Source organism: Mytilus edulis, chromosome 6, assembly GCF_963676685.1.
Source record: "Mytilus edulis chromosome 6, xbMytEdul2.2, whole genome shotgun sequence".
Taxonomy (NCBI): domain Eukaryota; kingdom Metazoa; phylum Mollusca; class Bivalvia; order Mytilida; family Mytilidae; genus Mytilus; species Mytilus edulis.
Genome location: NC_092349.1, coordinates 4,936,897 through 4,961,242, shown reverse-complemented (window position 1 = coordinate 4,961,242; position 24,346 = coordinate 4,936,897).

The window sequence follows — 24,346 nt, the reverse complement described above, 5'->3', positions numbered from 1 at the left end:
CAGCTGACCCTGCGGTATGGACTTTGTTCATTGTTGAAGACCTATAGTAAAAAATGCATCATGATTTTTGTTAAATGCCTCAACCACTTTACATTATGAATTCAGTCGCCCTGATCATACATGAAATTTTTCCCACTGGACCACATGACTTTAACTAACCATAAATCAATCAATTCTTAATTATATGCGACTGTCATACAATTGAGAGGTTGCCCTTTTTAATTTGTAGCAAAAGCATAACGCCTGAACATTATTTTTTCTTTAAATATTTTCATATTCTTGAGAATTTTGTATCATCAATCTTATATCGACTAAATAAACATAAAATGTTTAAAAAGGAAGATGTGGTTAAAGTCGTAATAATAATAAACATTTTGTTCATTATTCTTGGCTATTCGAGCCTTTGCTGCGCATGAGCCAAACAGGTAATCTCAAAAGTTTATGCACGATTGCCACAACAGCTGACGGCGAGCTTTCTTTGTCCATACACTCTTTTTGACGCATTTTAAAAGAAAACGAAAAGGGGATTTTCATTTCACTATCTTGCTGTTTCTTCTTGCTTTCTGAAAAATAAATAACAACGACACAACACCAAAATGTAACACACAAAGAAACGGACTAAGCATTAGACAAAATCCGATGAGAGTAACAAATATAACATCAAAACCAAATACATGAATTTGTGCTTGTTTTAAGTCATGAGCCTGTAATTCAGGGGTTGTTGTTTGTTGATATTGTAACGTTTTAGCGTTTGCACTGTTCCCCCTTTTCTTAACTCTACCGTTCTTTAACAGGTCATGTTCAGTTTTAGTCACCAAGTTTTCTTTTTAATAATATTCATATATATATAATCATATGCATACAAACTGTTTAAAACAAATAACCTTCAAATAATTCTTCTGGGTTATCCCGACATGAAAAGACCTTTCATTTTAGACACGGACGCTAGTGGGTATGGTCTTGGTGCTGTATTGTCCCAAACAGTTAATGGAAAAGAAAGTGTAATAGCTTATTATAGTCGATCGCTGAGTAAGCCTGAGAGACAATACTGTGTGACAAGGAGAGAACTCCTTTCAATTGTTTCTGCGATAAGAAATTTTCACCATTATTTATATGGCAGTCCATTTTTAGTTCGCACAGACCATGGTGCTTTAAATTGGTTATTAAGGTTCAAAAATCCAGAAGGTCAAATGGCCCGATGGTTAGAAGTTCTAAAGACGTATAACTTTGAGGTTCGACATAGACCTGGGCGACTTAATGGGAATGCTGATGGGCTATTGCGCAGACCATGCTACCCGTGTAGCCACTGCAATAAACAAGACCAAAAAGAATTTACTAATGCTGAATTGGAAGGGTGCATTAGAATGGCAAAGACAAATGACGATATGGAAGACCAAAATACTGAAGATGAGACGCAATGGATTCAACAAAAGACAACTGAAGAAATAATACAGGCACAAAAATCTGACGAAATCATAGGTAAATTATATCAGAGGAAAACCGAGTCGAAAGATAAACCGAAATGGGGGGATATAGCAATACAAAACCCAATAATCAAACGGTATTGGTCTCAATGGGACCGTATTGTTTTTGAGTATGGTCTGGTTCCCAGTTGTTGGACAAATGATATCTTACAATTATTACAACTTCAGGACATTTAGGCATACATAAAACGGTTGCTCGTGTCCGGACAAGATTTTATTGGGTGGATTTCAAAACAGTCATTTTAAAGTGGATACAGCAATGTACCATGTGTACTTCTAGAGAAAGGCAAAGAGTAAAATGAAGCAATATCATGTTGGAGCACCAATGGAACGCGTGGCTCGATATATAATAGGGCCATTTCCATTATCGAAGAAGGGCAATAAATATGCCTTGATAGTATCAGACTACTTCACCAGATTGGCTGAAGGGTATCCCATGCCTGATATGGAGACCAAAACTATTATAGATAACTTTTCAAATAACTTTGTGTGTAGATTTGGTGTTCCCAGACAAATCCACACAGATCAGGGACGACAATTTGAGTCGGCATTATTTAAAGAATTATGTACCCGACTCTGTATCGATAAAACTAGAACCACTCCTTACCGCCCTCAAAGTGATGGGCTGGTGGAGCGACTCAATCGCAGTTTGGAAGAAATACTTAGTAAATATGTCTGTTTCAATCAAAAGGACTGGGATGAACAGTTACCATGGGCTTTCATTGCCTATCAGTCATCAGTACACGAGTCAACAAAATTTTCACCCTGTAAACTGATGCTTGGTCGAGAGATTGAACTCCCCATTGATTTAATTTATGGCCCCCATCCCCAACACGAAGATTTTATCGATGAAACCCAAGTAGTAAATGAACATATGATTCAGATAACGCAAAACATGTGGAAAGTACATGAGAAAGCAAGACAAAATATGGTGAATGCCAGTGAAAATCAGAAAAAACAATATGATATTAAGAGCTATCAACATTCATACCAGAAGGGGAATGTAGTGTGGTTGTATACCCCTACTCGGGTCAAAAACATTAGTCCTAAACTTCAAAGGAAATGGGATGGCCCATACTTTACAGTAACTGTTCTGTCTGATGTGACCTACAAAATTCAGAAGAATCCATCTTCAAGGTCACAGGTTGTTCATCACGACCGTTTAAAACCATATTACGGAAAAGTTAATAACTGGGTTATTTAAAACAAAACGAAGACAAAAATATAAATAATCAAAGCACTGAGCATATTGTTGCCTGCAAGACATGAAAAGCTCAAACTAATTTCATATCATTTACCCAATAACAACTAATAATGCCCTTTTGAGTTCTATTTTCAATAAAAATGTTCTTATCATAATATCATATTATATTGATATTTATAAAGAATAACAATATTAGTGTACATAGCACACTTGGTATAATGAAAACTGGTACTTAGATGTGAACTGCAGCATATACTTTGTACCCAGAATCTATTTATTTGACAATATGAAGATAACTTATGAAGTAATCATTAAATGGTATAGAAAAGCTCTAGAGGCAATGAATTGCGTCTGTGTCCTAGTTTTGCCTCACCGGAGTGCACAGGGGAATGAGTAATAAATGTCCTATGTGTCTTAATATACAACAGGTCTGATGATTACTGCATACCGTTGGATATTTCATAAACTAACTCAGATGTACCTGAAACAAAGATAAAATAAAATTCAACTTAAATAATTAATAACACAAGCAAGCAAGATGGGATCCTCCTGGTCAAAGGTTTTTACATTGTATTTTCATTTCCTATTCTAAAAATAAAATGTTCTTTATTTAGATGATGTTTACGTGCAGGCACTGTGGTGCTGAATATTTGTCAAGGGAGAAAATGATGAGACATGTGAGGAATAAGCATTCCAAAACCATAGTTGAATGTAGATATTGTTCCTATAAGGTTTCTAGCAGCCTGGCCTTCAGGATGAAGGAACACGAAAATGCAAGACATGCAGAACAAGTAAAAGCAGCAGAAAAGAAAACTAAACATAACAATGAAAAACCGAGGTCGAATCCAACATTGGTCATCCAGGTATCACCAATGAAGAGGGCGCCATTGATCCAGAAATTTGAAAAGTCCCCAGAGAAATGTACTAGTATGATGAACTTTTCACCAATAAAGTCCCCGTCTCTATCACTTTGGGATATGACGATGAAAGCTTACCACAGTTACCAGAGAATTTGATGGCACTTTTTGAATCGCCGGTCAGACCAATTTTCCCTCTACCTACTACTAAGAAAAGGAAAGTAGAAACACCAAAAATCACCGAAAAAGCCAAAAGTAAGAAAGAAGAAGAAAAGCTGTCGGAGGAAAGAAATAGACATCTCATCCTCCCAAAAAAGGATGACTTGAAGGACGAAAAGAAAAGATTCATGGCACCGCCCTCTTTATACCAAACCTCTGAAGATGCTGCCAGGGTTTTATGTATTCGAGAAAAGGCAAGAAGAAGCAGCCAAATGTATTCAGGCGCCGTCATCCCTGATGGCATAGGGGGTGTTAAGAAAGTAGAAAAGGCAATTCTGCCTGATGGAACAATATATGAACTGAGTGCCTATTGGATGCCCGATCCTACTTGTTCAAAAAGCTTTAGGCCGCCTTCACCACCTATTGAAGAAAAACCATTGCCAATATATGTGGCAGATCCGGTAAAAGATGTGACATTGTCGGTAGAGAATGGAGAGTTAACGGAGACAACAGTGGTAGTGATAGAGGGAAGCGACACAGAAGAGGAGACAAGTGAAGAAGATGTCATCCAGGTGCCCGAAACATCTGAGAAAGAGACCCAAACAGAAACTACTACAAAGGACATGGCAACACAGAGTTGGGAGATGAAGATTATGTTTGAGGTAATGTAACTGGAAGATAGACATTGGGGGTTGGGGTGCATTTTAACCAGAGATGAAATAGAGACATTCAGGATTTCAGATTATAGAATGGACATTTGTGAAAATTATTATTGTTAGTTGTATTTTCTATTTGACATGTACTTATATCATGTTTTTATTGTGTTTAAATTTATCATGTTCGATCATTTTACAGAAGGAGGCAATGTAATGTTTTAGCGTTTGCTCTGTTCCCCCCTTTTCTTAACTCTACCGTACTTTAACAGGTCATGTTCAGTTTTAGTCACCAAGTTTTCTTTTTAATAATATTCATATATATATAATCATATGCATACAAAATGTTTAAAACAAATAACCTTCAAATAATTCTGGACGTCAAATGCAACGTAAAAGTTAGGTAGCAATAAACAGTTACGAAAAAATACTAAAATTTGCCCTTATGAATTTTACCTTCCCCTTTTTATTGCTTTCTTGCAATATCAAGCTTACTGTTTGTGTCATATATGGACATATGTATGTAATCAGAATCTTCCATAGATTTTATATCCAGTATATAAAATGGTAAAATATAATTTCTTTTTGGTGTATCCATGGCAACAATCTGCATTTATTTGTTATAAAATATTGCAAAAAGGGGGGGAAAGATGTCACATATTTCCCCAAAATTTGGCTAAAAGTAGAATTTCAATCATTTGAAGTAATACCTTTTCTGAAACTGTGTACATATATCATTCAGCAAATCCAATGAAAATCATATGTCTTTCATCTCATTTTTTTGTAAAATTGCGTCAAAAACTTCGCGTAGAAAAAGAGTGTTTGTAAACAGTACATTAATTTCTGGACCGATGGCCGGTCTAGCTATGACAATACGGATGGTCAAACAGAAAACAGCCCATAAAACATGTATAAAATAATCTTGATGAACTTATAAACCATCTTTGAAGACTAAATTAGCACTCATCTGTCTAAAAATGATTTTTATTACACAATAACTTTCCTATTTTAAAAATCCACAGGGGCCAAAATGCGAAACTAAACTCCTAACTGTGTATTGCTACCTTAATAGTAAATATTTTTTTCAAATTCTCCCTTTTAACTTATTTTCTGAGTTCTGCTAGCTAATACGAGTAAAATGGCCTTTTACTTTTGAAAATTGGTTGAGTAATGAATATTTTATGAAGGTTAGCAGTTGACACTGAAACGCGACAAAAACTGATTTTAAAGAAAGGTGCCAAGTGAAAGTGTAAAATCTTGTCTCTACCTCAATTTTTAGCCAAATCTTAAAAACTGTACCTCTTTTGTCAGTTTTTTAATGTTGAATATCTTAATAAGATCTCTGATGATGCAACATTGTATAACATTTAGCAATTTCAAGCATAAATATGTAATCTTTATGCTTATTGCATAACAAAGACTTGATTAAAAAACTTGGTGATAGGGAATCAATTTCTTACATCTGATTTAACTATACATTTAATATATGCCAAAATGTAACATGAAATCTTGATAAAAACAATAATTTGATATATTCGCAAGAAAAAAAACAACGCGTTCAATACTTAGGCTACTACATGCAGCCCAATCCATCAGAAGCAAGAGTTAAGCCGATAGAGTACAAATATAAGCCTTGTGTCAAAATGTCTAATTTTGGTTGCTAAGGACTGTAAACAATAAAATTGACATATATTGTCATTCTTAAACACTTAATTTACTCAGAAGTTGATTTAGAATCTAAATATCAATAGATTTGTGGCATGAAAAGTCTTAAATTATACAATTCTGAGCTTGGTAAGTATGCCATAAGGTAGCAATAAACAGTTAGGAAAAAATACTAAAATTTGCCCTTATGAATTTTACCTTCCCCTTTTTATTGCTTTCTTGCAATATCAAGCTTACTGTTTGTGTCATATATGGACATATGTATGTAATCAGAATCTTCCATAGATTTTATATCCAGTATATAAAATGGTAAAATATAATTTCTTTTTGGTGTATCCATGGCAACAATCTGCATTTATTTGTTATAAAATATTGCAAAAAGGGGGGAAAGATGTCACATATTTCCCCAAAATTTGGCTAAAAGTAGAATTTCAATCATTTGAAGTAATACCTTTTCTGAAACTGTGTACATATATCATTCAGCAAATCCAATGAAAATCATATGTCTTTCATCTCATTTTTTTGTAAAATTGCGTCAAAAACTTCGCGTAGAAAAAGAGTGTTTGTAAACAGTACATTAATTTCTGGACCGATGGCCGGTCTAGCTATGACAATACGGATGGTCAAACAGAAAACAGCCCATAAAACATGTAAAAAATAATCTTGATGAACTTTTAAACCATCTTTGAAGACTAAATCAGCACTCATCTGTCTAAAAATGATTTTTATTACACAATAACTTTCCTATTTTAAAAATCCACAGGGGCCAAAATGCGAAACTAAACTCCTAACTGTGTATTGCTACTTAATAGTAAATATTTTTTTCAAATTCTCCCTTTTAACTTATTTTCTGAGTTCTGCTAGCTAATACGAGTAAAATGGCCTTTTACTTTTGAAAATTGGTTGAGTAATGAATATTTTATGAAGGTTAGCAGTTGACACTGAAACGCGACAAAAACTGATTTTAAAGAAAGGTGCCAAGTGAAAGTGTAAAATCTTGTCTCTACCTCAATTTTTAGCCAAATCTTAAAAACTGTACCTCTTTTGTCAGTTTTTTAATGTTGAATATCTTAATAAGATCTCTGATGATGCAACATTGTATAACATTTAGCAATTTCAAGCATAAATATGTAATCTTTATGCTTATTGCATAACAAAGACTTGATTAAAAAACTTGGTGATAGGGAATCAATTTCTTACATCTGATTTAACTATACATTTAATATATGCCAAAATGTAACATGAAATCTTGATAAAAACAATAATTTGATATATTCGCAAGAAAAAAAACAACGCGTTCAATACTTAGGCTACTACATGCAGCCCAATCCATCAGAAGCAAGAGTTAAGCCGATAGAGTACAAATATAAGCCTTGTGTCAAAATGTCTAATTTTGGTTGCTAAGGACTGTAAACAATAAAATTGACATATATTGTCATTCTTAAACACTTAATTTACTCAGAAGTTGATTTAGAATCTAAATATCAATAGATTTGTGGCATGAAAAGTCTTAAATTATACAATTCTGAGCTTGGTAAGTATGCCATAAGGTAGCAATAAACAGTTAGGAAAAAATACTAAAATTTGCCCTTATGAATTTTACCTTCCCCTTTTTATTGCTTTCTTGCAATATCAAGCTTACTGTTTGTGTCATATATGGACATATGTATGTAATCAGAATCTTCCATAGATTTTATATCCAGTATATAAAATGGTAAAATATAATTTCTTTTTGGTGTATCCATGGCAACAATCTGCATTTATTTGTTATAAAATATTGCAAAAAGGGGGGAAAGATGTCACATATTTCCCCAAAATTTGGCTAAAAGTAGAATTTCAATCATTTGAAGTAATACCTTTTCTGAAACTGTGTACATATATCATTCAGCAAATCCAATGAAAATCATATGTCTTTCATCTCATTTTTTTGTAAAATTGCGTCAAAAACTTCGCGTAGAAAAAGAGTGTTTGTAAACAGTACATTAATTTCTGGACCGATGGCCGGTCTAGCTATGACAATACGGATGGTCAAACAGAAAACAGCCCATAAAACATGTAAAAAATAATCTTGATGAACTTTTAAACCATCTTTGAAGACTAAATCAGCACTCATCTGTCTAAAAATGATTTTTATTACACAATAACTTTCCTATTTTAAAAATCCACAGGGGCCAAAATGCGAAACTAAACTCCTAACTGTGTATTGCTACTTAATAGTAAATATTTTTTTCAAATTCTCCCTTTTAACTTATTTTCTGAGTTCTGCTAGCTAATACGAGTAAAATGGCCTTTTACTTTTGAAAATTGGTTGAGTAATGAATATTTTATGAAGGTTAGCAGTTGACACTGAAACGCGACAAAAACTGATTTTAAAGAAAGGTGCCAAGTGAAAGTGTAAAATCTTGTCTCTACCTCAATTTTTAGCCAAATCTTAAAAACTGTACCTCTTTTGTCAGTTTTTTAATGTTGAATATCTTAATAAGATCTCTGATGATGCAACATTGTATAACATTTAGCAATTTCAAGCATAAAAATGTAATCTTTATGCTTATTGCATACCAAAGACTTGATTAAAAAACTTGGTGATAGGGAATCAATTTCTTACATCTGATTTAACTATACATTTAATATATGCCAAAATGTAACATGAAATCTTGATAAAAACAATAATTTGATATATTCGCAAGAAAAAAAAACAACGCGTTCAATACTTAGGCTACTACATGCAGCCCAATCCATCAGAAGCAAGAGTTAAGCCGATAGAGTACAAATATAAGCCTTGTGTCAAAATGTCTAATTTTGGTTGCTAAGGACTGTAAACAATAAAATTGACATATATTGTCATTCTTAAACACTTAATTTACTCAGAAGTTGATTTAGAATCTAAATATCAATAGATTTGTGGCATGAAAAGTCTTAAATTATACAATTCTAAGCTTGGCAAGTATGCCATAAGGTAGCAATAAACAGTTAGGAAAAAATACTAAAATTTGCCCTTATGAATTTTACCTTCCCCTTTTTATTGCTTTCTTGCAATATCAAGCTTACTGTTTGTGTCATATATGGACATATGTATGTAATCAGAATCTTCCATAGATTTTATATCCAGTATATAAAATGGTAAAATATAATTTCTTTTTGGTGTATCCATGGCAACAATCTGCATTTATTTGTTATAAAATATTGCAAAAAGGGGGGGAAAGATGTCACATATTTCCCCAAAATTTGGCTAAAAGTAGAATTTCAATCATTTGAAGTAATACCTTTTCTGAAACTGTGTACATATATCATTCAGCAAATCCAATGAAAATCATATGCCTTTCATCTCATTTTTTTGTAAAATTGCGTCAAAAACTTCGCGTAGAAAAAGAGTGTTTGTAAACAGTACATTAATTTCTGGACCGATGGCCGGTCTAGCTATGACAATACGGATGGTCAAACAGAAAACAGCCCATAAAACATGTATAAAATAATCTTGATGAACTTATAAACCATCTTTGAAGACTAAATTAGCACTCATCTGTCTAAAAATGATTTTTATTACACAATAACTTTCCTATTTTAAAAATCCACAGGGGCCAAAATGCGAAACTAAACTCCTAACTGTGTATTGCTACCTTAATAGTAAATATTTTTTTCAAATTCTCCCTTTTAACTTATTTTCTGAGTTCTGCTAGCTAATACGAGTAAAATGGCCTTTTACTTTTGAAAATTGGTTGAGTAATGAATATTTTATGAAGGTTAGCAGTTGACACTGAAACGCGACAAAAACTGATTTTAAAGAAAGGTGCCAAGTGAAAGTGTAAAATCTTGTCTCTACCTCAATTTTTAGCCAAATCTTAAAAACTGTACCTCTTTTGTCAGTTTTTTAATGTTGAATATCTTAATAAGATCTCTGATGATGCAACATTGTATAACATTTAGCAATTTCAAGCATAAATATGTAATCTTTATGCTTATTGCATAACAAAGACTTGATTAAAAAACTTGGTGATAGGGAATCAATTTCTTACATCTGATTTAACTATACATTTAATATATGCCAAAATGTAACATGAAATCTTGATAAAAACAATAATTTGATATATTCGCAAGAAAAAAAACAACGCGTTCAATACTTAGGCTACTACATGCAGCCCAATCCATCAGAAGCAAGAGTTAAGCCGATAGAGTACAAATATAAGCCTTGTGTCAAAATGTCTAATTTTGGTTGCTAAGGACTGTAAACAATAAAATTGACATATATTGTCATTCTTAAACACTTAATTTACTCAGAAGTTGATTTAGAATCTAAATATCAATAGATTTGTGGCATGAAAAGTCTTAAATTATACAATTCTGAGCTTGGTAAGTATGCCATAATAGTAAATATTTTTTTCAAATTCTCCCTTTTAACTTATTTTCTGAGTTCTGCTAGCTAATACGAGTAAAATGGCCTTTTACTTTTGAAAATTGGTTGAGTAATGAATATTTTATGAAGGTTAGCAGTTGACACTGAAACGCGACAAAAACTGATTTTAAAGAAAGGTGCCAAGTGAAAGTGTAAAATCTTGTCTCTACCTCAATTTTTAGCCAAATCTTAAAAACTGTACCTCTTTTGTCAGTTTTTTAATGTTGAATATCTTAATAAGATCTCTGATGATGCAACATTGTATAACATTTAGCAATTTCAAGCATAAATATGTAATCTTTATGCTTATTGCATAACAAAGACTTGATTAAAAAACTTGGTGATAGGGAATCAATTTCTTACATCTGATTTAACTATACATTTAATATATGCCAAAATGTAACATGAAATCTTGATAAAAACAATAATTTGATATATTCGAAAGAAAAAAAACAACGCGTTCAATACTTAGGCTACTACATGCAGCCCAATCCATCAGAAGCAAGAGTTAAGCCGATAGAGTACAAATATAAGCCTTGTGTCAAAATGTCTAATTTTGGTTGCTAAGGACTGTAAACAATAAAATTGACATATATTGTCATTCTTAAACACTTAATTTACTCAGAAGTTGATTTAGAATCTAAATATCAATAGATTTGTGGCATGAAAAGTCTTAAATTATACAATTCTGAGCTTGGTAAGTATGCCATAAATTAATAGTAAATATTTTTTTCAAATTCTCCCTTTTAACTTATTTTCTGAGTTCTGCTAGCTAATACGAGTAAAATGGCCTTTTACTTTTGAAAATTGGTTGAGTAATGAATATTTTATGAAGGTTAGCAGTTGACACTGAAACGCGACAAAAACTGATTTTAAAGAAAGGTGCCAAGTGAAAGTGTAAAATCTTGTCTCTACCTCAATTTTTAGCCAAATCTTAAAAACTGTACCTCTTTTGTCAGTTTTTTAATGTTGAATATCTTAATAAGATCTCTGATGATGCAACATTGTATAACATTTAGCAATTTCAAGCATAAATATGTAATCTTTATGCTTATTGCATAACAAAGACTTGATTAAAAAACTTGGTGATAGGGAATCAATTTCTTACATCTGATTTAACTATACATTTAATATATGCCAAAATGTAACATGAAATCTTGATAAAAACAATAATTTGATATATTCGAAAGAAAAAAAACAACGCGTTCAATACTTAGGCTACTACATGCAGCCCAATCCATCAGAAGCAAGAGTTAAGCCGATAGAGTACAAATATAAGCCTTGTGTCAAAATGTCTAATTTTGGTTGCTAAGGACTGTAAACAATAAAATTGACATATATTGTCATTCTTAAACACTTAATTTACTCAGAAGTTGATTTAGAATCTAAATATCAATAGATTTGTGGCATGAAAAGTCTTAAATTATACAATTCTGAGCTTGGTAAGTATGCCATAAGGTAGCAATAAACAGTTAGGAAAAAATACTAAAATTTGCCCTTATGAATTTTACCTTCCCCTTTTTATTGCTTTCTTGCAATATCAAGCTTACTGTTTGTGTCATATATGGACATATGTATGTAATCAGAATCTTCCATAGATTTTATATCCAGTATATAAAATGGTAAAATATAATTTCTTTTTGGTGTATCCATGGCAACAATCTGCATTTATTTGTTATAAAATATTGCAAAAAGGGGGGAAAGATGTCACATATTTCCCCAAAATTTGGCTAAAAGTAGAATTTCAATCATTTGAAGTAATACCTTTTCTGAAACTGTGTACATATATCATTCAGCAAATCCAATGAAAATCATATGTCTTTCATCTCATTTTTTTGTAAAATTGCGTCAAAAACTTCGCGTAGAAAAAGAGTGTTTGTAAACAGTACATTAATTTCTGGACCGATGGCCGCTCTAGCTATGACAATACGGATGGTCAAACAGAAAACAGCCCATAAAACATGTAAAAAATAATCTTGATGAACTTTTAAACCATCTTTGAAGACTAAATCAGCACTCATCTGTCTAAAAATGATTTTTATTACACAATAACTTTCCTATTTTAAAAATCCACAGGGGCCAAAATGCGAAACTAAACTCCTAACTGTGTATTGCTACCTTAATAGTAAATATTTTTTTCAAATTCTCCCTTTTAACTTATTTTCTGAGTTCTGCTAGCTAATACGAGTAAAATGGCCTTTTACTTTTGAAAATTGGTTGAGTAATGAATATTTTATGAAGGTTAGCAGTTGACACTGAAACGCGACAAAAACTGATTTTAAAGAAAGGTGCCAAGTGAAAGTGTAAAATCTTGTCTCTACCTCAATTTTTAGCCAAATCTTAAAAACTGTACCTCTTTTGTCAGTTTTTTAATGTTGAATATCTTAATAAGATCTCTGATGATGCAACATTGTATAACATTTAGCAATTTCAAGCATAAAAATGTAATCTTTATGCTTATTGCATACCAAAGACTTGATTAAAAAACTTGGTGATAGGGAATCAATTTCTTACATCTGATTTAACTATACATTTAATATATGCCAAAATGTAACATGAAATCTTGATAAAAACAATAATTTGATATATTCGCAAGAAAAAAAACAACGCGTTCAATACTTAGGCTACTACATGCAGCCCAATCCATCAGAAGCAAGAGTTAAGCCGATAGAGTACAAATATAAGCCTTGTGTCAAAATGTCTAATTTTGGTTGCTAAGGACTGTAAACAATAAAATTGACATATATTGTCATTCTTAAACACTTAATTTACTCAGAAGTTGATTTAGAATCTAAATATCAATAGATTTGTGGCATGAAAAGTCTTAAATTATACAATTCTGAGCTTGGTAAGTATGCCATAAGGTAGCAATAAACAGTTAGGAAAAAATACTAAAATTTGCCCTTATGAATTTTACCTTCCCCTTTTTATTGCTTTCTTGCAATATCAAGCTTACTGTTTGTGTCATATATGGACATATGTATGTAATCAGAATCTTCCATAGATTTTATATCCAGTATATAAAATGGTAAAATATAATTTCTTTTTGGTGTATCCATGGCAACAATCTGCATTTATTTGTTATAAAATATTGCAAAAAGGGGGGAAAGATGTCACATATTTCCCCAAAATTTGGCTAAAAGTAGAATTTCAATCATTTGAAGTAATACCTTTTCTGAAACTGTGTACATATATCATTCAGCAAATCCAATGAAAATCATATGTCTTTCATCTCATTTTTTTGTAAAATTGCGTCAAAAACTTCGCGTAGAAAAAGAGTGTTTGTAAACAGTACATTAATTTCTGGACCGATGGCCGGTCTAGCTATGACAATACGGATGGTCAAACAGAAAACAGCCCATAAAACATGTAAAAAATAATCTTGATGAACTTTTAAACCATCTTTGAAGACTAAATCAGCACTCATCTGTCTAAAAATGATTTTTATTACACAATAACTTTCCTATTTTAAAAATCCACAGGGGCCAAAATGCGAAACTAAACTCCTAACTGTGTATTGCTACCTTAATAGTAAATATTTTTTTCAAATTCTCCCTTTTAACTTATTTTCTGAGTTCTGCTAGCTAATACGAGTAAAATGGCCTTTTACTTTTGAAAATTGGTTGAGTAATGAATATTTTATGAAGGTTAGCAGTTGACACTGAAACGCGACAAAAACTGATTTTAAAGAAAGGTGCCAAGTGAAAGTGTAAAATCTTGTCTCTACCTCAATTTTTAGCCAAATCTTAAAAACTGTACCTCTTTTGTCAGTTTTTTAATGTTGAATATCTTAATAAGATCTCTGATGATGCAACATTGTATAACATTTAGCAATTTCAAGCATAAAAATGTAATCTTTATGCTTATTGCATACCAAAGACTTGATTAAAAAACTTGGTGATAGGGAATCAATTTCTTACATCTGATTTAACTATACATTTAATATATGCCAAAATGTAACATGAAATCTTGATAAAAACAATAATTTGATATATTCGCAAGAAAAAAAAACAACGCGTTCAATACTTAGGCTACTACATGCAGCCCAATCCATCAGAAGCAAGAGTTAAGCCGATAGAGTACAAATATAAGCCTTGTGTCAAAATGTCTAATTTTGGTTGCTAAGGACTGTAAACAATAAAATTGACATATATTGTCATTCTTAAACACTTAATTTACTCAGAAGTTGATTTAGAATCTAAATATCAATAGATTTGTGGCATGAAAAGTCTTAAATTATACAATTCTGAGCTTGGCAAGTATGCCATAAGGTAGCAATAAACAGTTAGGAAAAAATACTAAAATTTGCCCTTATGAATTTTACCTTCCCCTTTTTATTGCTTTCTTGCAATATCAAGCTTACTGTTTGTGTCATATATGGACATATGTATGTAATCAGAATCTTCCATAGATTTTATATCCAGTATATAAAATGGTAAAATATAATTTCTTTTTGGTGTATCCATGGCAACAATCTGCATTTATTTGTTATAAAATATTGCAAAAAGGGGGGGAAAGATGTCACATATTTCCCCAAATTTGGCTAAAAGTAGAATTTCAATCATTTGAAGTAATACCTTTTCTGAAACTGTGTACATATATCATTCAGCAAATCCAATGAAAATCATATGTCTTTCATCTCATTTTTTTGTAAAATTGCGTCAAAAACTTCGCGTAGAAAAAGAGTGTTTGTAAACAGTACATTAATTTCTGGACCGATGGCCGGTCTAGCTATGACAATACGGATGGTCAAACAGAAAACAGCCCATAAAACATGTAAAAAATAATCTTGATGAACTTTTAAACCATCTTTGAAGACTAAATTAGCACTCATCTGTCTAAAAATGATTTTTATTACACAATAACTTTCCTATTTTAAAAATCCACAGGGGCCAAAATGCGAAACTAAACTCCTAACTGTGTATTGCTACCTTAAAGCATGCACTTACCTGTTTTGTATCTTTCTGATTATTTCCGTGAGTGATTTGAAACTTCATTGTTAAAATGATTTTACATGTAACATTATTTCCATATCATGCACATTTATCATTGCTTCGTAGGGATACCTGGTCAATCAATTTTGTACGATTGTTTACATTGAAAGGTCAACTTTGTTATTCCAGTACAATTGCCGTAAAGCAAGTATCGATTGTCGTTAAACGTGTCAAAGACGTAACGTTTCGAGTCTTTTAGAGTCGAAACGTCATTTTCTAGTCGAAATTTAGGTATAAAAGAGCGTGCGTATTGCATTGTTTCAGTTGTGGTTCAACTGGGCATAAGGCAACATCTAGCCAAAAGCCAACTTCCAAACTGCTATAATAAAGCAACTTTAGGAGTCTTTCTGACCTTTTCCATTATATAAACAACGTGACAAGGTTAGCTTATTTAAAAAGCTTTTTCAAGTTATTAAAGTCATTATTCTGACTCAATTTCTGTTGACGTAATATACTTAACGACTCGTTACCAGAGTCTTTAATTTAATTATACAATAAAAGACACTATTAAGTTTTAAAGAACTATTAACGGTCTACGTGACCTCCCGGCATATTCACACAATAATTCCATACATATTTTAGGTATAAAAGTTTATACTTTCTACTCCGAATTCTATACGAAAGGGTATTCAGAGAAACGTGTAATTTAGGTATCCAATAGCAAATAGCTATACAGATCTATTGAAAAGGTCTCTATTGTTTCTCTATACGCGTTCGATTATTACATAGTTTAGGAACACATCATTAGTTTAGGAACACATCATACGTTATTGTAATTCCGCCGATTTTCTGAGTTAGGATATAATAGCTCAAAGCTACTCATTTTTATTATATTGCTAAGTATTGATTTTATTTGTATTGTTTGACCAGGAACATCCCTACGATTTGCTTGCTTAATCTTGGCGACTATTAAAATATTAAGTAATCAGTTACATTTGTTGAAGTTAATAACATTATATGTTATAACATCATAAAAAATTTGTTTCATAAATTAAATAATTAACTTCAATTGGTATTGCTAATTTTAGCCAAAATGTGTCAACATCGGAACTGAGTCCGTTGAGCACTGCCCGAAGGTAAAACAGTGTTCAGGGATTCAGTCCTGTAACTCAGTTACACTCCTCCCCGCTATACAAAAGAGTAGCATACACACAAGAGGTTCTCCTTCCGAGTCCATTACATTTTGAAAGTTGCAGAGTTTCACAGGAGGCGGACACGTTACAATATGTTACAAATTTGATGTTTTGTTCATTTTTAAAATTTTTAAATGTGACTGTTAGTTTTCTCGTGTAAATTGTTTTATGTTGTCCTTTTATATATAGCTGACCCTGCGGTATGGACTTTGCTCATTGTTGAAGGCCTATAATAAAAAATGCATCCTGAATTTTGTTAAATGCCTCATGCAATCACTTTACATTATGAACTCATTCGCCCTGATCATACATGAGATTTTCCCCACTGGACCACATGACTTTAACTAACCATAAATCAATCAATCCTTAATTATATGCGACTGTCATACAATTGAGAGGTTGCCCTTTTAATTTGTAGCAAAAGCATAACGTTTGCACATAATTTTTTCTTTACATGTTTTCCTATTTTTGAGTATTTTGTATCATCAATCTTATATCGACTAAATAAATATAAAATGTTTAAAAAGGAAGAAGTGGTTAAAGTCGTAATAATAATAAACATTTTGTTCATAATTCTTGGCCATTCGAGCCTTTGCTGCGCATGAGCCAAACAGGTTATCCCAAAAGTATAGGTACGATTGCCACATCAGCTGACGACGAGCTTTCTTTGTCCATACACTCTTTTTAACGCATTTTAAAAAATACGAAAAGGGGATTTTCATTTCATTATCTTGCTCTTTCTTCTTGCTTTCTGAAAAATTAATAACAGTATATAAATTTACACGTACGAACAAAAACAACAATATTTGTATCCATCTGATCAGTTAAGCCTTTTTCAACTGATTCTTATAGTTCGTTCTTATTTTGTACTGTTACACCACTGTCCTAGCTCACGGGGAAGGCTGTGATTCCGCTGACATGTTTAACCCCACCACATTATGTGTGTGCCTGTCTTTGAACAAGCTGTCGGTAACTGACGTTATTCTTATTTTTCATTTTGTTGTTGGGATCTACAAGTACCCTCCCACGTCCACTTTGTGTTTTTGTTAGATGTATTTTTATTTGTACCCATCTGACGAGTTTAGCCTTTTTCAATTGATTTATATTCTGTTCTTATGTTGTACTGTAACACCATTGTCCCAGGTTAGGGGAAGGGTTTGGCACCCGTTAATACCTTTAATCCCGCCACATTCGGTTTGTGCTTGTTTTAAGTCAGGAGCCTGTAATTCAGTGGTTGTCGTTTGTTGATATGTTTTGTTCATTTTTTATATTTTTAAATTTGACTGTTAGTTTTCTCGTGTGAATTGTTTTACGTTGTCCTTTTATATATAGCTGACCCTGCGGTATGGACTTTGCTCATTGTTGAAGGCCTATAGTAAAAAATGCATCCTGATTTTTGTTAAATGCCTCAATCACTTTACATTATGAATTCATTCGCCCTGATCATACATGAAATTTTCCCCACCGGACCACATGACTTTAACTAACCATAAATTAATCAATCCTTAATTATATGCGACTGTCATACAATTGAGAGGTTGCCCTTTTTAATTTGTAGCAAAAGCATAACGCCTGCACATAATTTTTTCTTTAAATTTTTTCATATTTTTGATAACTATTTACACCACTGGGTCGATGCCACTGCTGGTGGACGTTTCGTCCAAGAGGGTATCACCAGCCCAGTAGTCAGCACTTCGGTGTTGACATGAAGATCAATTATATGGTAATTTAAAAAAAAATTCTGTTTACAAAACTTTTGAATTTTTCGAAAAACTAAGGATTTTCTTACCCCAGGAGTAGATTACCTTAGCCGTATTTGGCCTAACTTTTTGGAATTTTGGGTCCTCAATGCTCTTCAACTTTGTATTTGTTTGGTTTTTTTAACTATTTTGATCTGAACGTCACTGATGAGTCTTATGTAGACGAAACGCGCATCTGGCGTATAAAATTATAATCCTGGTACTTTTGACAACTATTTAAACCACTGGGTCGATGCCACTGCTGGTGGACGTTTCGTCCCCGAGGGTATCACCAGCCCAGTAGTCAGTACTTTGGTGTTGACATGAATATCAATTATATGGTCATTTTTATAAATTTTCTGTTTTTAAAACTTTTGAATTTTTCGAAAAACGAAGGATTTTCTTACCCCAGGAGTAGATTACCTAAGCCGTATTTGGCACAACTTTTGGGAATTTTGGGTCCTCAATGCTCTTCAACTTTGTATTTGTTTGGTTTTTTAACTATTTTGATCTGAACGTCACTGATGAGTCTCATGTAGACGAAACACGCGTCTGGCGTATAAAATTATAATCCTGGTACTTTTGATAACTATTTGAGAATTTTGTATCATCAATCTTATATCGCCTAAATAAATATAAAATGTTTAAAAAGGAAGAAGTGGTTAAAGTCGTAATAATAATAAACATTTTGTTCATCATTCTTGGCCATTCGAGCCTTAGCTGTGCATGAGCCAAACAGTTAATCCCAAAAGTATAGGTACGATTGCCACATCAGCTGACGGCGAGCTTTCTTTGTCCATACACTCTTTTTGACGCATTTTAAAAGAAAACGAAAAGGGGATTTTCATTTCATAATCTTGCTTTCTGAAAAATAAATAACAATATATATAAATTTACACGTACGAACATAAACAACAATATTTGTATCCATCTGATGAGTTAAGCCTTTTTCTAGCCTTTTTCAACTGATTTTTATAGTTCGTTCTAATGTTGTACTGTTATACCATTGTCCTAGGTCTCGGGGAAGGCTGTGATTCCGCTAACATGTTTAACCCCACCACATTATGTGTGTGCCTGTCTTTGAACAAGCTGTCTGTAATTGGGATTATTCTTATTTTTCATTTTGTTGTTGGGATGTAAAAGTACCCTCCCACGTCCACTTTGTGTTTTTGTTAGATGTAGTTTTATTTGTACCCATCTGACGAGTTTAGCTTTTTTCAATTATTTTTATATTCTGTTCTTATGTTGTACTGTAACACCATTGTCCCAGGTTAGGGGAAGGGGTTTGGCACCCGTTAATACCTTTAATCCCGCCACATTCTGTTTGTGCTTGTTTTAAGTCAGGATCCTGTAATTCAGTTGTTGTCGTTTGTTGATATGTTTTGTTCATTTTTAGCTCACCTGGCCCGAAGGGCCAAGTGAGCTTTTCTCACCACTTGGCGTCCGTCGTCCGTCGTCGTCGTCGTTAACAATTTACATTTTGAACTTCTTCTAGAGAACCACTGAATGGAATGGAACCAAACATGGCATGAATGTTCCTTATGAGGTGCTGACCAAGTGTTGTTACTTTGTTGCCAATCCATCATCCAAGATGGCCGCCAGCGGGGGACTTAGTTTAACATAGGACGCTATGGGAAATGCATACAAATGACTTCTTTTAGAGAACCATTGAATGGAATGAAACCAAACATGGCATGAATGTTCCTTATGAGGTGCTGACCAAGTGTTGTTACTTTGTTGCCGATCCATCATCCAAGATGGCCGCCAGCCGCGGACTTAGTTTAACATAGGACCCTATGGGAAATGCATACAAATGACTTCTTTTAGAGAAGCACTGAATGGAATAAAACCAAACATAGCATGAATTATCCTTATGGGGTGCTGACCAAGTGTTGTTACTTTGTAGACGATCCATCATCCAAGATGGCCGCCAGCGGGGGACTTAGTTTAACATAGGACCCTATGGGAAATGCATACAAATGACTTCTTCTAGAGAACCACTAAATGGAATGAAACCAAACATAGCATGAATGTTCCTTATGGAGTGCTGACCAAGTGTTGTTACTTTGTAGCCGATCCATTATCCAAGATGGCCACCAGCGGGGACTTAGTTTAACATAGGACCCTATTGGAAATGCATACACATGACTTCTTCTAGTGAACCACTGAATGGAATAAAACCAAACATGACATGAATGTTCCTTATGTGGTGCTGACCAAGTGTTGTTACTTTGTAGCCGATCCATCATCAAAGATGGCCGCCAGCAGGGGACTTAGTTTAACATAGGATCCTATGGGAAATGCATACAAAGGACTTCTTTTAGAGAACCACTGAATGGAATAAAACCAAACATAGCATGAATGTTCCTTATGGGGTGCTGACCAAGTGTTGTTACTTTGTAGCCGATCCATCATCCAAGATGGCCGCCAGCGGGGGACTTAGTTTAACATAGGACCCTATGGGAAATGCATACAAATGACTTCTTTTAGAGAACCACTGAATGGAATGAAACCAAACATGGCATGATGTTCCTTATGAGGTGCTGACCAAGTGTTGTTACTTTGTTGCTGATCCATCATCCAAGATGGCCGCCAGCCGGGGACTTAGTTTAACATAGGACCCTATGGGAAATGCATACAAATGACTTCTTTTAGAGGACCACTGAATGGAATAAAACCAAACATAGCATGAATGTTCCTTATGGGATGCTGACCAAGTGTTGTTACTTTGTAGCCGATCCATCTTCCAAGATGGCCGCCAGCGGGGGACTTAGTTTAACATAGGACCCTATGGGAAATGCATACAAATGACTTCTTCTAGAGAACCACTAAATGGAATGAAATCAAACATAGCATGAATGTTCCTTATGGAGTGCTGACCAAGTGTTGTTACTTTGTAGCTGATCCATTATCCAAGAAGGCCGCCAGCGGGGGACTTAGTTTAACATAGGACCCTATTGGAAATGCATACAAATCACTTCTTTTAGTGAACCACTGAATGGAATGAAACCAAACATGGCATGAATGTTCCTTATGTGGTGCTGACCAAGTGTTGTTACTTTGTAGCTGATCCATCATCCAAGATGGCCGCCAGCGTGGGACTTAGTTTAACATAGGACCCTATGGGAAATGCATACAAATGACTTCTTTTAGAGAACCACTGAATGGAATGAAATCAAACATGGCATGAATGTTCCTAATGTGGTGCTGACCAAGTGTTGTTACTTTGTAGCCGATCCATTATCCAAGATTGCCGCCAGCGGGGGACTTAGTTTAGCATAGGACCCTATGGGAAATGCATACAAATGACTTCTTCTAGAGAACCACTAAATGGAATGAAATCAAACATAGCATAAATGTTCCTTATGGAGTGCTGACCAAGTGTTGTTACTTTGTAGCTGATCCATTATCCAAGAAGGCCGCCAGCGGGGGACTTAGTTTAACATAGGACCCTATTGGAAATGCATACAAATCACTTCTTTTAGTGAACCACTGAATGGAATAAAACCAAACATGGCATGAATGTTCCTTATGTGGTGCTGACCAAGTGTTGTTACTTTGTAGCCGATCCGTCATCCAAGATGGCCGCCAGTGGGGGACTTTTGAATGAAATTAAACATGTTCCTTTCCTTATAAATGAGGTTGTGTTGTCACTTTTAGCCAAATTTTATATTTTTTTATATGATTTCAAAACCCCAAGTAGAATCAGGTGAGCGATACAGGCTCTTGAGAGCCTCTAGTTTATATGTTTAAATTTGTCTGTTAGTTTTCTCGTGTGAATTGTTTTACGTTGTCCTTTTATATATAGCTGACCCTGCGGTATGGACTTTGCTCATTGTTGAAGGCCTATAGTAAAAAATGCATCCTGAATTTTTTTAAATGCCTCAATCACTTTATATTATGAATTCATTCGCCCTGATCATACTTGAAATTTTCCCAACTGGACCACATGACTTTAACTAACCATAAATCAATCAATCCTTAATTATATGCGACTGTCATACAATTGAGAGGTTACCCTTTTTAATTTGTAGCAAAAGCATAACGACTGCACATAATTTTTTCTTTAAATGTTTTCATATTTTTGAGAATTTTGTATCATCAATCTTATATCGACTAAATAAATATAAAATGTTTAAAAAGGAAGAAGTGGTTAAAGTCTTAATAATAATAAACATTTTGTTCATCATTCTTGGCCATTCGAGCCTTTGCTGCTCATGAGCCAAACAGTTAATCCCACAAGTATAGGTACGATTGCCACATCAGCTGACGGCGAGCTTTCTATGTCCATACACTCAATTTGACGCATTTTAAAAGAAAACGAAAAGGGGATTTTCATTTCATTATCTTGCTCTTTCTTCTTGCTTTCTAAAAAATAAATAACAATATATAAATTTACACGTACGAACAAAAACAACAATACAGTGGGAAAGCCAGTGACATTAAAGAGCTACTTCCGGTGGTCACGCGGGAAAGGGGAGATAATCTAAAAATTTTGAGGTGGCGCTGTAACCAGCGTGTAAACAAAAACATAGCCTGTGCTTCAGACAATAAATTTATTAAAACAACTATACATCCATCAGTATTTGAGGTTAATTTTTCATTAGAATAGATTTTGTCACACGACTGCCAAAATAGGTATTAAAATAAGTGCTGCGTTACTGAAATATGATAAATCAAAAGACGTCCTCCGTAGATTTCCAAAAAAACCGCGGGTAATCCCCCTGTTTGCTAGGAACTGACACAAATGCATCCTAAAGCTTTTCATTGGTCGAGATATAAATAAATGTGACCCAGAAACATATGGGCACATGACTATGTATAGGATTCCCCGTCACTCTGAGTCTTGTTTACATAATAAATACTTCAACCGGAGGTCAAAATTCAACACTTTTCTAACGTTTTTGGAGTTATTTCGGCGCAAAATTAAGCAAATTATGTCATATTTTACAGTTTTTAACCACGAAACTGATTGAGACAATGAAGGGTGATGATGTTTCCAGGATTTTAAATATATTTTACTTTAAAAATGATGATGGGTTGAAGGCTTTACACCGTCATTTGTTGATGTTTTTCATGTTGCTCAGACTGCTCAAACTCCTCGCAGTATTACATTTTCTGTAGTTATTCAATTATGCTGCAGTGTGTAACAGATGTATGTAGTACATTGAAACTAGGTTAATCTATGAACGAATTTGTCCATATAAATGACTTCAGTTGTCTGGAAGAACCCCCCTTTTTTTCCCCAACTTTTTCAAAAATTTCACCTGAAGGGGTAAGTCAAAAGTTATTGTCTGGATAAAAATCCTACGCATGTGCAAAGTGTAAGCACTCAGTTAATCTTTGTTTTAAGCCATTTTTTGTAGGGTAATGGTTAGTCATTCTTTGATTCAGTAAATATTAATCTGAAATCAACTTGTCAATTAAAAAAAGTACCAATCAACAAATATTAATCTGATGCATCTATAATTTTCACTTGATTTAAGTATTCGTTCTTGTTGTTTATATATAAAAAAAAACTAAGCAAGTTGGAAGTTGACACTCACACATTTTTATGACTTGATGTCTGTCCTGTCCCTATCATGCATATCAAGCAACGTGGTGTACACTAAACATTCATGTTTGAGTGTGTCTGGGCCGTGGGGCATGTTTAACTCTTGAGAACTTGAGATTAACATTTAATAGGAATGCACAATGCCTAGTACATCCAATTCTTAATACATGTCAGAGCTATATGACCATTTAAAGCATTAACAAAATGCTGTATCACTTCTAAGGTCTACTTTGAAATTTGCATATGAAAGTCTAACTCTGATTTTGGGGATCCTGTTTTGTTGCATTGATATTAATGCTTGACCCACATTTTTATTTTACACCAATCTACAAGAAAACAAAGCTTGGACACAGGATCTATAGTTTAATCAGAATCATACCATTCCTATATCTGTGTGCTGATTTTTATGCAATATAATACTTTTTCACACATTTTTCTCCATTCTTAAAAGCACACAATTGCAATAATTTGCAAAATCATGTGATAACATATAGGAAAAGAGCACCAGGACATC